This window comes from Hemicordylus capensis, chromosome 2 (genome assembly GCF_027244095.1).
Source record: "Hemicordylus capensis ecotype Gifberg chromosome 2, rHemCap1.1.pri, whole genome shotgun sequence".
NCBI classification, from domain to species: Eukaryota; Metazoa; Chordata; class Lepidosauria; order Squamata; family Cordylidae; genus Hemicordylus; species Hemicordylus capensis.
The window spans coordinates 123,648,465-123,664,068 of record NC_069658.1 but is presented as its reverse complement, the minus strand read 5'-3'; the positions used below and the strand labels follow the sequence as shown (position 1 = coordinate 123,664,068).

The 15,604-nt window shown below is 45.5% G+C and overlaps 1 long non-coding RNA gene across 1 annotated transcript in view; it reads left to right on the top strand.

The window, feature by feature from the left end:
* LOC128347650 (uncharacterized) overlaps positions 1 to 15,604 on the top strand; it is a 56,366-nt gene that overhangs the window by 24,517 nt on the left and 16,245 nt on the right. Inside the window, exon 2 of the long non-coding RNA XR_008317642.1 lies at positions 11,699 to 11,749. This is a non-coding gene — a long non-coding RNA (uncharacterized LOC128347650). The remainder of the gene's footprint in view (positions 1 to 11,698; positions 11,750 to 15,604) is intronic.

The window sequence follows — 15,604 nt, the reverse complement described above, 5'->3', positions numbered from 1 at the left end:
AATAATAATAATAATAATAATAATAATAATAATAATTATTATTATTATTATTATTATTATTATTATTATTGTTATTATTATTATTATTAAATAGCAAAACCTGGCAAAACAGGTGAGTCTTAAGAAGGGCCTTAAAAGCAGCCAGGGAAGGGGCTGAATGAATCTGGGGTGGGGAAAAGGGTGTTCCAAAGAAGAGGGGCAGCCACAGAAAAGGCCCTCCTCTGGGCCCTGGTGCAGGCACCATGCACTGCACCAGGGCCTGGGACACTAAGGAGGCCCATCTGAGAACACCTCACAGGTTAGTTGGGATACAACCGTCCGAGAGGCGCGATCCCGGAGATATACAGGTGCTAAGTCCATAAGGGTTTTGTAGGTGAGAACCAGCACTTTGAATTGGACCCAGAAGTGAACAGGTGCTAAGCCCATAACAGCAAAATGTTTCATGAGCATGTTGTATGGAAAACTTTGCAAAAAGATGAATGGAGGAATACAGCTGAGTTCCCTGGTTTGCCAACAGTTGGGTTGCAAGATTTGTTAAGCCTTTGGGAGAAGCAAACCTGAATCTCATACACATTTGTGCACTCTCCAAGATTTCACAGATGTGAAATGAAAACTAGGTTGATGTAGTGGTGAAGAACCCTGTGCATCAGGGAACTACCTGGTTCAAATCTCTTGTTAGCCATCAGCTCACTAGGCAAGCTACTATATCCCTATTCAGGCACTGTGTTGTACCTGTATTCAGATGTCTGTGCACAAGTACATGAATGGCCGTACCTGCATTCATTTTAAAAGTAAACCTGGATACAGATGCATGATACAGCTCAGTTATATCCTCTGATATAACTGTATGCGCATTCAGCATAACATGTGAATGACTGTACCTGAGTTTACCGTACACAGGTTGTAAGAGTGTTGAAAATGATGTGTGAATAGGGCTTTATCTCTCAGCCCTTTCTTTGCGGGACAGGAGCTGGCCTATCATCGAATGTTCAGTGCTCAAAGAGTGCTATATAAATGCTCAGGTTTTGTGGAGGTTGGGGCACTAAGTATTATTGCTTGATAGAAATAGGACTTATGTCCTTATTCTTGTACTTGTATCCTTATATTTGTATCCTTGCTCTCAAACTGAGGTAATGGACCATATGAAACTGCCCTATATCGAGTAGATCACTGGTCCACACTGACTGACTGTCCAGAGTTTCAGATAGAGGTTCTATCAGCCCTAGCTGGAGATACTGGGGAACTTCTGCATGCAAAGCATAGACTGTCACTGAGTCTTCACCACACTCTTAAATAATAGCTGAAGGCTCTTCTTGCTACCTGTGTGCTGCTAATTGTTCTACAATAACCTGCTCTGCATCAACTTAAAATCAAAATGTATCTCGTTTTAATTTGGATAAAGATCATACCATAATTACCACATTTGTCCCATTTAAAACTTATAGGGAAGAAGTTAGGCTGAGATATCAATATTTGCACAAAGCTACCTGGTGAGTTATGTAGCTGAACCCACCTACCTACAAACCTAGGTGTCGTTGCTCTAAACCCAACATTCTGACTGCATTTGTATGAAACACAGGGGCACAGTTCCACTCCCCTGCCCCACTGCTGTCCGCATTAGGACGTAATGGAGAGCATCCTCTCTGCAGTCAGCGAGACTGCAGAGATGAGGGGGAACTGGCTGTTCGGGCTTCCTTCTTGCTCGAAGGACAGTATTCACAGCCAATCACACAGGGAGAGTGAAGCTTCCTCCCCTAATCCCAGTCTGGCCGTATGCAGCCTCCAGTGCTGCATTTGGATGCAATGGAGGCTTGGTTGATCCTTGGTTTTGAGCAGTGAAACTCACTACAAACCGAGGGTTTGAATTGGAGTCTGGAGCGAAACCTCAGCTCATGGAAGGGACGGGACCAGGGTTGCACGCATTTGGACGAAGTAGTAAGGAAACCTCAGGCCCCTGCAATTCTGGTTCCCCTTTAAGTGTGTATGCGGCCTCTGCCTACTAGACTATTTTAGTCCTGTTAACATGTTACTTTCAATGTACTTACCATCAGTGTGCATGATTGCTTGCAGAGCTGTATACACATGTACAGTTATTTACACATTGTTCAATACATGTATACTTGCTTTCTGTACTCTGCTTTTGAGGAGATGCATTATTCACATGAAAACATATACCTGTGTACAGATGTATGCGCACATACAACTTAAGGTCTGAATATGGCTCCTGCATCTCTGCAGCATATTATCAGTCTTTTTTTTTTTTTTGCAAATTATATTTTTATTGATTTTGACAATATTCTTATTAACATTCACAACAAATAAACAAATATGGACTTCCCGCTCACACCTCTTCGTGAATCATCAACTATAAAATTAACCTTTGCTATAATAATAATTCAAAACATAAATTTAAACCTTACACATATTATCAGTCTTTTAAAGTGAACTTCACCAGCTGTGATGTTTAAAAAGGCAGGCTAAGGACTACATGGTGACTCAGTGTTCATGCGCGGTTCAGGGAGAAGGAAGAAAACTGTAGAGCTGCCACTGTAGAGTGCTAACAAAATGTCTCCAAAAGGCAAAAAAGGGATAGAACCAGAAAACAGAATGCCCATCGCAGCATGTGGGTATGGTGTCAAAAGACACTCGATTTATATGTGAAAAGTCTCCCTAGTCCTATGTCAACTGAACATCTCAGATCCTCCCTTGTGCCTGGGTACAAAACTTACAGGGTTGAAGGAAACTGAATGCAGGATTTCCCATAGCCTTGTTCATGTGACATGGTATGTACAAGGAGCATGTGAACAAGGGACTAGGCTTGCACCTGCTGGCCTCACCCAACCTTTGTGCACTGAAAAGACTGACACATTATAGGGGGGGGAACACCAAGAAGCAGTTTTGGAGTGGCAATTAAAGCATACAGTTTGTTCTCAAGGTCTATTCAATGTGCATACATCAGGGGGTGGGGCCAACAGACATGATTACAGCTAGGTGGCCAGATTTGGCTTTTAAAAAGCCAAATTCTGGCTTACGGCCCATTTGACCCACGAGTATACCCCTTAGGTTCTGGCAACTCTGGTCTACAGTATCTCACTTTTCCTATTATGTACCTTGTTGCATGAATAAGGAATATGTGTTTCTATGATCATTGTAGGTCATAGTAGCTAAAATATTTGAGATACTATCCCTTGTGGGTTTGCCAGATCAAAAGGAAGAATATACATTAAGCAAAAAAAAAAAAAGGGTGTGTGTGTGTGTGTCAGTGGGTGGGTTCATAGGCTAACCCCTTCCATACCACCTACTGAACATTCTAAGGCACAACTTTCACATTAACTTTGTGGCATGATTCTTGGAGTAAAATGTCTTACACATAGGTGTAAACTGTTTTGTATTGTGTGGGTTATGCAGACCACAGGTTACTTCCTATACCAGAACTTCACTCCAGTCAGGGTACTAATACTGATGTGAGGAAAGAGGCCCATGACCCAGGATACCCATGTATGATATGCAACAGTTGGGATGTGAGAAAACACCAGGGAGCAGCTATGCAGTGGCAATTGTGCCATCATGTGAATGCATAAATTAGATTTATGGCATCCTCCTTGTTTACAGGACAACATATTAAACTGGGCCTGACATACTGGTATGTGCAGTTTATCATGAGTGAAGCTTTCCTTTTGGAAATGCTCCAGGTGGTCTCACAACAAGAAGGGCAGAGAAAATCATCCAGATTAACTGTCAACATGCAAATTGAGACAGTATCTGTTTGTGGCTTCTGGATAGTCAAAAACTTTTCCCTGCCTGCAACAGCAACCCTGTTTAACTTTTAAACTTCTCACCTGGGGACGTGTGTGTGTGTGTGTGTGTGTGTGTGTGTGTGTGTGTGTGTAAGTAAGTTAATGGAGTATCAAAGACACAACTGAAGTAGCTGAAGATGGTGCATGCATCATGGGGTGAATAAATTATAGATGTCACAGCAAACTGGATGCTTTGGGAAGGATATCTGAGGTGGCATTACTGCTGACAGAAGGAGATTCTCTTTCAGCTGAAAAGGCTGTTACTACTTTTGGAAGCACAGCTCTTGCTTGCATTTCTGATGCTTTCAAAAGAAAAAAAAATATGCTTGTTTAATGCTGTGGTAGCTGAAAAATATTTCCTTTGAATGTTTGGTTGATTTGATAGTGAACATATGAGGAAGGAGGGAGGAAAAAACCTCAAATAAAGGACAAAGTTAATAGTTTTTAAAAGCGAAAAATGGCTTTTTAAAAGGTAAAAATTAAATGAAATAAGTTGAAGTAGGTAGGAGTGAAATCTCTCCTACTCCATTCAGGTTTCTTCAGACTAGGACTATGCCAAGATCCGTTCCCAGCTCACTTTTGTACTAGGTTCCATATACTCCAACAGCCCCTAGTTGCTCCGTATAGTCCCTATTTTCTGGTACCTGCTGTCTGGTCAATCACAGATTGGGGTGGCCAAGGGCACATCACCAAAAAAGAGTGCACCCAGCCAAAAAATAAAATAAGACAAACACAGACACATTTGCATTTGCTAGGTTTGTATTAATAGCTTAGTTGTGTCCAGTCCAGGCCTCACATTCAGACCTACCTGAGATTGCATCCGTTTCGTGCCTGTGGCACTTCTTGCTGGCTGTCTCTCTAAGCACCTGCCTGCCCCCTGCCTCCGATCTAATAAAGCAGTGGCCTGGCAGCAGGGACACTGCCACATCCCATTCCAAGCCTCCAAGCTTGTCAAATGGGAAAGTCACATGAGGTCATGGCCTCTTCCCACTCTGTCCCTTGTTCCCCTGTCCTGGCAGTTAGGAGATAAGAGGGGATAGGATGGCAAAATGGGCATTATGTGCTTAGCTCTCTGAAAATGCAGTAATCAAAATGTATGTTCACATGCACATGCTGTCATGGTGGCAGCATAAACATGGTGACTACCTTAGATCACTGGGACAGGAACATATGGCAGGGTGGCAATACCTGGAGTTGGGTTCAAAGGTCAGCTCCAACCAGGAATTATTGAATGCCTCAGGTCTATCTTTTGCACAGCGATGTTGGGGTCAGCCTCTTCCCCTTGGGTGAACACATGCAGTCCCTAGGCTTACTCATGAGCAGGGCCAGGCAGAAGGATCAACATTGCCAACACTGACAGGGGAGATTCTTCCTCCGTGATGACGATGGATGCTGTTCCTGAGCAGACCACTCACTTATGAGAGTGTAAGGTCATGGGGATACCCCTTCACAATTCATGAGAAGAACTGTCTGTGGGGACGGGGGTGTTGGGCAGAATCACTGATAATGTGCAATGACATCCCTTCTCCCACAGACTGCTTTCTCACAAGAGTGTCAGGCCATGGAGAGGTGTGTGGGCCAGATGGCAGATGCCACCCAGCCTAGTTGCTCTATACAAGCAAGCCACCGGGATGGGTACCCTGGCAACACCTCTTGGTGTCTTGGTGAACCCAACTCCAGGTATTGCCACCCTGCCATATGTTCCTGTCCCAGTGATCTAAGGTAGTCACCATGTTTATGCTGCCACCATGACAGCATGTGCATGTGAACATACATTTTGATTACTGCATTTTCAGAGAGCTGTCTTGGTGACTGCCACAAAGCAGCAGTCAAAGCAGGCCCTCTGCCAGCCTGTCCACCCATTAGAACATGTTAATCTTTATTTTTGCCCGAAATGGCAACCCCACTCTCCTGGGGTTGCTGGAAATTAGGTCTCCCCTCTCCTGCAATTCCCCGCAGCAGCAGAACTGCACATGTCACAACACCGGTCCAAACCCAGGAAATTTGAATGAGAATTGAGATCTGTCCCATGTCCCGATGCTTCCCCAGTCTGGCCAGTCCACCCGGATACGCCTGGAGACATACGCCTGGATACGCCTGGAGACTTCAGGTGTGTGGAAGGCTTCCATGGAGAGGAGGGCCACTGTTCAAAAGATCGGTCATTAACCAGAGAGCGCAGAGGCCCCATGCAAGTGGGGAACCCCCTTTTTTCTATAGCTCAATTCATGAATGCGCACTCTGACTGAGGACCGAAGGTTTGCCAGCCTAATTTCCTCCCCAGTAGACTGGCCCTCTCATGAGATTACTAGTCCCCTGGCGGCAAATGTGGTTTGGTCTCCATGGATTGCTTTGCCAGAGTGAGTCATTGCAAGAGCATCCTCGGTCACAGCAGGCCAGTCCCAAGATCCTTTGCCCTCGCTTATATACATATTCCTCCTAGGAAGGGAATATCATGTTCCCTTCTCTTTCTTGAGTAACTGTCAGCAATCTAGCCACCCGGCAGGGAAGTCTAGGATGTATTTCACGAAAGACAAGTCTGGGTTGCAGAGGCGAAAACACGGCTCAGAATCTCTCTCTCTCTCTCTGGCTCAGGCTGGAGGCTGTCAACACTACGGATGACGTATGATGTCAGCAGCTAACTGCAAGCTGTAGACGTGCTTTATAGTCCAAGCTGATAACTCTCAGCTGGCAGGGATTCAAGGCTTATCAGCCCTCTGCAAGAGGCATTTACTTCTCCTGATGGATTCCAACTGTGCGTGCCGTCTCATGACCCATCTTTGCTGTGGAGTCAGTGGGGGTTGCCTGCAGAGCTCATCCTCTGGTTCATCAGTTCCTGTCTCTGCTGCCTCAGACTGCTGTGCCTGCTCTGGGACATCAGCCAGACCTGCCTCAGCCATCTCTTGGGAACTGACAGCCGGGCTCTGCCCCTCAGGCACCCCTGCATTGGCTGAAGGGCTGTCAGCATCCCCTTCCTCCTCGTTATCTGAGACCAAGGGCGTGACACTAACAGAAAAATAGGGGCCCCCAAGATCCCTCCCCCCATCAGAAATTGTTTTGTTGTGGGGCTCTTAGAAGGGCAGTGGTGCAATCACTGTCAGAAGAAGGACTTGCATGGCATGCCATTTAGAGGGATGTATATGCCCTTTCCCTGCCAAGGGTGGGTGGACCATTCCAAAAAGGCACAACCATGCTCAGCATGCCCCCTTGAAGATTGTGGCCAATGGCTGCCACCATGGAGACATGCTGATGCCTTGCCCATAGTCTGGTGATGGCCGCATACCTTGCTGGAAGAGAGAGGGGCTCCTCTGACCTGAAAATGGAGGTTGCCGGGCTGCAGTTAAGACAAATGTCTGTGCTGTGATACATGGTTAGAAAAATTAACTGCAGGTTCAGCAACCTCTGGTTTCATGTTACATGTGAATGCAGCCAATAACGCTAAATGACTGTAAGTCTCAAACACTTACTCAGGTAATCCAGTTCAACTCAATGGGATTCCTCCTGGTCCAGCAACTGAGGCTTGTTATCTTAGGCTACAATCTTGTAGGACATTTATTTGGAAGCTGAAAGTAAACCCCACTGATTTTAGTGGGACCTATCTCTGGGTAAACATGCATGCAATCAGGCTGCAAGCCACCAAGACTGGGAGGAGTACATTTTACTGCCCTATCAAAAGTCCTAGTCAGACATTAAAGTTGTTCTCACGGCCAGAGCTACCTGCGTTAGCCCAGGTAGCTCTGGTCATTTGCAGCAAGGGAAACCTTCCCGACCCATACCTTCCTGGGGTAGCCCAGATTGGCTACCCAGGATAAAAGTGAGGTGGGAGGAGAACAAATCCTTTCCTACCTCACTTTCTGGTCGTCTGTGCCAGCTCTGGTTCCAGCACTACTTCCAGGTGGGCAGCAACCATGTTGTTCAACGAGTCTGGGGGAGAGGGGCCAGGCATAGTGGAGCTTCAGCTCCACTGCTTGTGCATTGCATTGTGGGATCCTGGAGGACCCAGCGTGAGTTTGCCTCCTCCCATTGGAAGCTCTGTAGCTCACCACTGCACTACTTGTGTGGGAGTGCAAGCAGCAGCAGAGCCCAAAGGAGGGTTGAGTCATGGGAGCAGAAGGGAGGGGCCTTCCTTCCTTTTGTTCCTCCCCATTTGGGCATGACAAGAACTTTATCATGTCGTACCTATGTTCAGATATCTGTACATATTTTTGTGAGAATGACAGTGCTTGCATTCATTTTAAAAGTGAGCTGGGGCATAGGCCCCTTCAGCTGCAGGATATAGATAGGAAGTGTACCGCTGTACTTGCGTTCAACATAATGTGAATAACTGTACCACTATACAGATTTGTCCCAGCATAACCTGTACACAGATTGTACTATTATTGAAATACTAGTATTTTTCAGCCCGTTGTAATAACGGGCGCTAGGTTTTTTTTACCCCCCACCTGATTAAGGGCCAAAATGCCCTCCCTCCCTCCCAGCTGCCAGATTTCTCTTCTGCGCCCCCCCCACATGATTAAGGGCCAAATCGGCCCATGTAAATGCTGCCGCGGCCGCGGCCCGCCCGCCCTCCCAACTGCCGAGTCCTCCTTACCCCGGCCCGCGTCAGTCGGGCGATGGAAGTCCTTAATTTGAGAGGGAGAGAGGAGCTCGCAAGCAGAGCTCCTCTCTCTGCAAAGCCTCTTCCCGAACTGGCACTTTGGGTGCAAAGGACGCCTATTGGGTAAGGAGGACTCGGCAGTTGGGAGGGCGGTTAGTGGCGGCGGCCGCGGCAGCAATTTTTTAAACCACGGCAACGTTTGGGGCAAAATGGCCGCCCGTGGGGCCGGGAGAGGAAGTGCGGCCGCCAGTGGGCCCAGTCCTTTCCAGTCCGCCCTGCCGCGGCCAGTCGCCCCGCCGCGGCCCCCGCCCCCTCTTGCTGAGACCGCGGCTTCGCCGCCGCCTCAGCCACACTTCCGCAGCCGCCGCCACGGCCATCGGGGCCAGTCGCCCCGCCGCCGCCTCACCCGCACTTCCGCCCCCAGTTGCCCCACCGCAGCCACCGCCGCCTCGCCCGCACTCTCCTCCCGGCGTTGGCAGTGGCCGCTTCTCCTTCTCCCGGCCCCAACATGGCCGCCTGGTGTCAGCGGCCGTGTCTCCCTTGGACTGTTCTGGGCCTGCGCTTTGCACAGGCCCAGAACAGCCCAGGGAGACACAGCCGCAGATCCCCAACGTTCGAAAGGCACGGACACTCACTTAGCTCTTTATTAGAGAGGATAATGTGAATGGGGCTCTAGTCTGCGAACTACCTTTCAATGAGGAATTTAACAGCAGGGTCCTACCTCTTCTCTGCTCAGGGCACTGGTTCTACATTAAGCGCTTTGCAAAGCACAAAGCACCAAAACCAGAATAGCTACAACTTTTTAAGCCAGCGTTATTATCCTGAAGACAAATGAGCTCATGTCCCATGAATCCTCATCCCGTTCTCTTACATCCTACTTCCATGCTTTAACCTGGACTGCTGCAAAGCCCCTTACCTGTTGAGGTTTTGAATACACAGGATTATTTGTAGTTTGTACAAAATGCTTGGAAGCCACTTGCTCACAGCTCCTGGCAACGTCAATGGGTGAGGGAGGCAGAGGCTGTGCGTGTGCTGCCGAGTGAACATGCCCCTGCCCCTGAAGGAGTAAAAAAATGCAACGCGAGAGTTTTAAGGAACAGTTGTTATTCCGTTGCACAAGCAGCCCCCTCACATCATATAGGCTGGAACTGACTGGAGCAGAGCAGGGACAACTTTTTTTCTGTCCCTTCCCGAGGCTCTTTTCCCCATTCGTTGGTGGCACACTTTGAAATACAAGACAAAAACAAATAGCAGATGCAATTTAAATAGAAGACTGTTGGGGAGAACAGAGGACACACAGCCATCCTATCATGGATCCTATTTTGTCACCAGTGTGCCTTTGGGAGACCTTGAGAATACATTTTCAAATGGCAGTGTGCGTAAGGTTTGGTCCATCACTCTGAAGGTTTGATCCAGCCCTCCCCTCAGGGCAGCAGAAGTGAAATCTCTTTGGGCCAAATTACATGTACTGCTGGATATTTTGTCCTGATGTTATAATTTTTATTTAAAAGCAGCCATGCCGACTTCACTCTGTGTGTGTCTGTGTCCATGGGGTGTGTCTGTGAAGTCCATGGGGACTTCACTCTGTGTGTGTGCGCATGCACATTTGTACGTATGCATTCTTAAGCCTTTGTTTCTTTATTGTTTTCCTTAACTCACCCCTTAAGCTGTTCCTGAACCTGCTGTTTGCCTCCACCCAAGAAAATAACATAATTTTCTCAGGGGGTAAACAGAATTAGGAAAAGTTGTTAAATACTGCTTCTCTAGTGTTGCAGAATTTGAATCCCCACCACCCTGCAACAGCCATTAACCCATTTTAAAAAGTGAGGGATTCACATATTTCCCACATCACATCTAGCTTTGTCTATACCATTCCCCCTTCACTCAACTGGGCTCTGTGGCTCTTTGGGATACATTCAGCAAAGGACACAACTTGGTTCCGTGACTGAAGTTTACGTTTTATTATTCCTGTCATCTTAGCCATTCAGGAAACAAGTAACGTTTGTTAGGTTGTACCATTTTCTCAACTTCATGTTCAAGATAAGGTGACTGCCTTAAGTCAAGTGGTGTATTCAAGACCAATCCTGTGTACACAGGGGAAGAAAGTTACACCACCTAAGTATACTCACCACTCTGAGTATAAGCTATGACTCAGATCTTGACAAATGCTTTTTGTACTTTTTGTTTCCCATTAAAGTGATGATGTTGTCTAGGTCTCCTTGCTGAGCTGGTGCAATTGAACCAACTCCTGCACAAGAACAGCTATGCAACCTTATATCCTTCAAACCCAGCACAGATGCAGATGTAGGGAATCACAGGTGACACCCCTGTTGTTATACCAATGGTAATTCTCATAAGCAACCAGGCTCTGTAAAAGGCTGCCCCTGAAACCTCCTATCAGTCAGAGAAGTAATCCCATTATAGTACATGCAAAAATATATTCGATAGAACTGACCTTAGCATAGATCTGTGTGGGTGCATGCTTATAAGCACACACACGCACAACACAATTGCTAACGTACCTAGAGGGCAAACGAATAATAATAATAAAAATTATCTTCATTTTTGTCAAGCTTAGCTATGCATAGGGTCACCAAACTAATAAACGAAACATGCATAATTCATCATTCTGCTTGCCATTTGGATCTTTTAAATTGCTACCAATGAAACAGGAGAATGGCTGCCATGCCTACCAAACCTATTTAACTTTTAAAATGCAAACTCAGTCTCTCTCCTTTGCTCACCCAGCCCTCCCTTCCCATGCTGGTTTTTAACTATTGACGATTTTAATGAAAACCCAAGCAGGGCCTGGGCTTGTGTCTCCATAATGTACAGTGACATAAGGCACATTAATAATGTACGAGCCTTCGCATGAGGAGCCTCTTCCAAAGACCCCCTTCGCACACAATCACAGCACACAAAAGCAGCTTCTACACACCTTCATTCGCACTGGCGCTTCTTACACGTTAGCAGTTCCCATCTTCGCAGATGGAGGCTCTGAAATCCTCTGAAAGTCTACCAGAGGTGGTGAGACAAAACACCAGTTTAAACGGGGGAGGGGAGAATCCTTTTCTGCATCCTTTTACCCTCTTTTGTTTGTTTTGTGGTCTATAATATTTTTGTGTGAGGAGAGAGAGAAATTGGGTCATTTGGCAAAGTTATTGAGAGATGTTTCCTTTCCTATCCGCCCTCTCATCACCCTTAGATGTATATATTTCTCCCTTGATGTCTACTGAAATAATCTGCTATGTGGGTAGTAAGTGATAAGTCATTTGCAATGAAAAGCCCTCTTTTTATGAAATAACAGGATAACCCTGACAATGAAGAAAAAATTGAAGTGGAAAGACCTTCAGCAAGTGTAAGTTAACACTGCTCCATTGAAACTGGCAAAACTACATTCATTATTTTATTTATTTATTTATTTGGTGCATTTCTATACCATCCCATATACAAATCTCTGGGCAGTTTCCAATATTAAAACACAGACAAAAATTAAAACATTAAATCAATTAAAACAATTTAAAATATAGATTAAGATAATGTTAAAACGTAAAACTTAAAAACAGTGGATTAAAGGCCTTTGATAGGGAGGCTCTAATTTTGTTTGGGAGCACGTTCCAAAGTCCTGGGGCAACTCTAGAAAAGGCCTGGTTTTGGATCACCACTAAACAAGCTGATGGCAACTGCAACCTGACCTCCCCTGATGATCTTAATAGGCAGCAGGGCTGATGAAGAAGGCATTTTCTGAAGCTGGTTAAGGCTGTATAGGTAATAACCAGCCTGTTTATTTCACCTGGAAACTAATTGGCATTCAGTGTAGTTCTTTAAAATAGGAGTAATGTAATCTTATTGAGTAGTCTTAGAGACCAACTTGGTTGCCGTATTCTGTAACAGTTGCAGTTTCCAGACAATGGAAGAAGGCAGCCCAGCACAGAGTACATTGCAGTAGTCAAACCTGAATGTAATTGTTGCCTTGTCTGCTTGTACCATTGCACCCCAGTGCATCCCTGAACTAAATATTGGCTGTCTGCAACGATAGTTTGATGGCTTTAATTGTTTTAACACTCTTTTAAATTTTAAATTTTTGTAATGTTTTAACCTTTTTATTTGTTGTTTTTATTGTATTGTTGTAAACCACCCAGAGACTTGTGTTTTGGGCTCTGTGTGTGTGTGTATGTATGTATGTATGTAGATAGATAGTTATTTCTAAATGAGGAAGCCTCTATCTGAGTGCATCCCCCTTATTCAAGGAAAGGAAAAGAGTCCTTCTGGCCAAGTTTTTGTTGAATACCCCCAGGTCAGGATCGCAAAGGACTAAGAAACTGCTCTAAGAGGCATAGCTTCTAGCCCCAGAGCATGCACAGAGAGTGCCAGAATAGACAAAGTTTTGAAGCACTGAGATTGGAATGCAGTTTCCCCCTCCTGACACTCAGATAAGCCAAGGAACCCAAAGGTATCTCTCCTTCTATAGAAGACTTTTAGATTCATTCAAGTGAATCATGCTGAAAACCAGTGTCTCCATTCCCCCTCCAGATTGTCTCCTTTGAGAGGACACCTATAGAGACTTTTGTTCTGAAAGGAATAGGAAGGATGAGGAATAGGAATATTTTGTTTTAAGAGGAATAAGAGGAAAAGACCTAACTTTCAAACAGTTTGACGCCTACTCTGGGAAGAGGAGAAGCAGACCTGAAGTAGCAAAGCTTTCTTTTAAAAAACAACTTTTCCCCCCTACAAAAAAATAAATAAGAGGAACGGGAGATTCTGAGGGGCTGGTATCTCTTTAGGGGAGAAGTCCCTGTGTCTGTGCCTGGTGTTTTGTTTGTTTCTGGCCAGGGCTTGTTTTGGTGGCTGTGAGCCTCTCAGTTTTAGTTTCTCTTTTGCCTAGAGAGAGACAGTGGGAGCAGTCAGCTAGGGATGAGGTAAGTTGCATCTGGTGGGAGGGGCCACATTCCCGTTGATCCTGGTTGCCTCAGTTTGAAGTCTACTCTCTACATAAGAGGTGGCGGGCAGGGAAAATAGTGCACAGGAATTAGCAAACAGGTATCATAGGAATTTTGTGTGGAGTTTAGCAGGGAAGTTTGCAGGAGAGCTTGAAGGGAGCCCCTCTTGATAACATGGGGCTGAATGGGAAGAAATGGTAAATAGTACTCTCTCTCTTATATTCTTAGGAAAGAAAGTTTAAACTGTTGAATAACTGACAATGTCAGCTAAAACCTAGTTTTCAAACAAATAATATCCAAATACTCTAAACTCCCTGTCTGATGGCTCCTCTGCTGTCATGGAGAATGGAGGTCTCGGGGGAAGGAGGGAATCAGTCCAAGGAAGAGCGAAACACTCCCGTAGAAGGGACCCCTTCTGTGGATGATGGGACCCCTTCTCACATAGGGAATACTCCTCTGTGGGGTGGGGCCCTCATAGTAGTGGGTGATTCGATCAATAGGGGTATAGAGAGATGGGTCTATGACCCAAGTGTAGACTCCACAGTGACTGCCTGCCTGTTCTGAAGTTTAAGGATGTTAAGCGGTATCTACAGTTGAGGCTCTTCCCTTAGGGCAGGGTAGGCAACACCCACCCACCCCCAAAAGGCCAAAAATGTCCAAATTAACTAATAAAAATGGTCCAAAAACAATTATAATTGTCAGCCATTCTGTCCTCTGCCACCATTCTAGGTCTGACTGACTCAGTCACTGCAGCCCTGCACTTCCCTGCCTGTAGCTTGCAAGCCTGCAGTGTTGACATATAGTGGGCGCTGGTAGTAAAATTCCTTAAACACCTATAAGAGCACATGAAACAGTTTCACATAACAGTGTTCATAAGGCAGGAGCCAATCCCGTGGCTTGCCTTTGTTGTCAAAAGATGGGCTGAATTCAAATAGCCCTATCAGGAAGACATCATACTGACTGACAGCCCCCTCTGCCTCTGACTAGCAATCAGTGGCCAAGGGCAGTCCTTGTTCTAGTCTTCTGAAGGAAGAGAGCGGCAATCGCCATTTTGTTCACTCTTGGACAGTGTGCTGTGTGAGTTGCCTTGCAGAGAGAAGAGAGACCATTTATTTTGTTTATTTAGCCTCAGATTATGTAAGTTAAGTTTATGTAATTGTCAGATTATGTAAATTATGTACTTGCTAGCAGCAATTACAGCGTGGTAGGTAGCCCCCTGCACCTCTCCTCAGGTCTGTACCTGACGCGATCACTTCAGGCATAAGCCCCTCATGCTAGTACTATGTGGAAATAACAACTTGACTTAATTTGTGGAGGGTTTTGGTGGGTTTTTTGTTTGTTTGTTTTTAGCATTTTTAAATATACCAAAGCTGCAGAGCCAGACAGATGGTTTTCTAGGCATTCAGGGTTACAAGTAAAAAGAGAGAGGGAAATGATTGATAAATATTTTAAAACTCTCTGTTAGGCATTTCTGAAATAGTAAAAAGTGGCAGGTGGGCCAGGCTTCCAGAGAGGCTAATGCATAGACCTCACTGAAGCATGAAGCTCCCCATTCAGGCCTTGGTGATTGGCAGGAGCAGACAGTCAAGAAAGGGTTAACTTTTCTCCCAGCCCTATTGGTTCCCCTGGAGTCTTGTGCTCCTCCCCAACTTGGAATTTGTATGGAACTGCAGAGCCCAGAAAGCTGGCTGTTGGACTGAGGGTGGATCTCCCTCCAACCAAGAAGGGAAGTAAAACATTTGCTGTTTGAAAGTAAACCCTTTGCTCTTTGTTTTGTGTGTGTGTGTGTGTAAGATTTGTTCCCCTTGGTCAAGCTACCATGATGCTCGCTCCCCCCCCCCCGAACTGCATGTGTGTTGCAAATGGGAGAGAAGTCTCATCGTGTGTGTGTGTGTGTGTGTGTGTGTGTGTGTGTGTGAGAGAGAGAGAGAGAGAGAATGCTTAAGCTTTAAAAAACAACCAACAAAACATTTTCAAAGTATGTCGAAACTATTCTAGTGCAAACTTGTAAGAAAAACCCTCCCCATCAGTATACCTTGTTGTGAAGAAATTAGTTAGTGCAAAAATATTAAAAACTTTGAAAAGAATGGGGCAGGGCGGGGGATGCTCTGGCAAAATGGATCTGTTCTTGTTTTTGTTTCTTCCTTTTAATCCTGAAGTTACACTTATAGCTCTAATCTGGTCTCTGTGTGTGTTGCTTTCTCTCCCTGCCATACCCTTATTAAAAATATTTAAATGCTGCTTTTTTAGGAACAGAGTTCTCACAGTGGCTT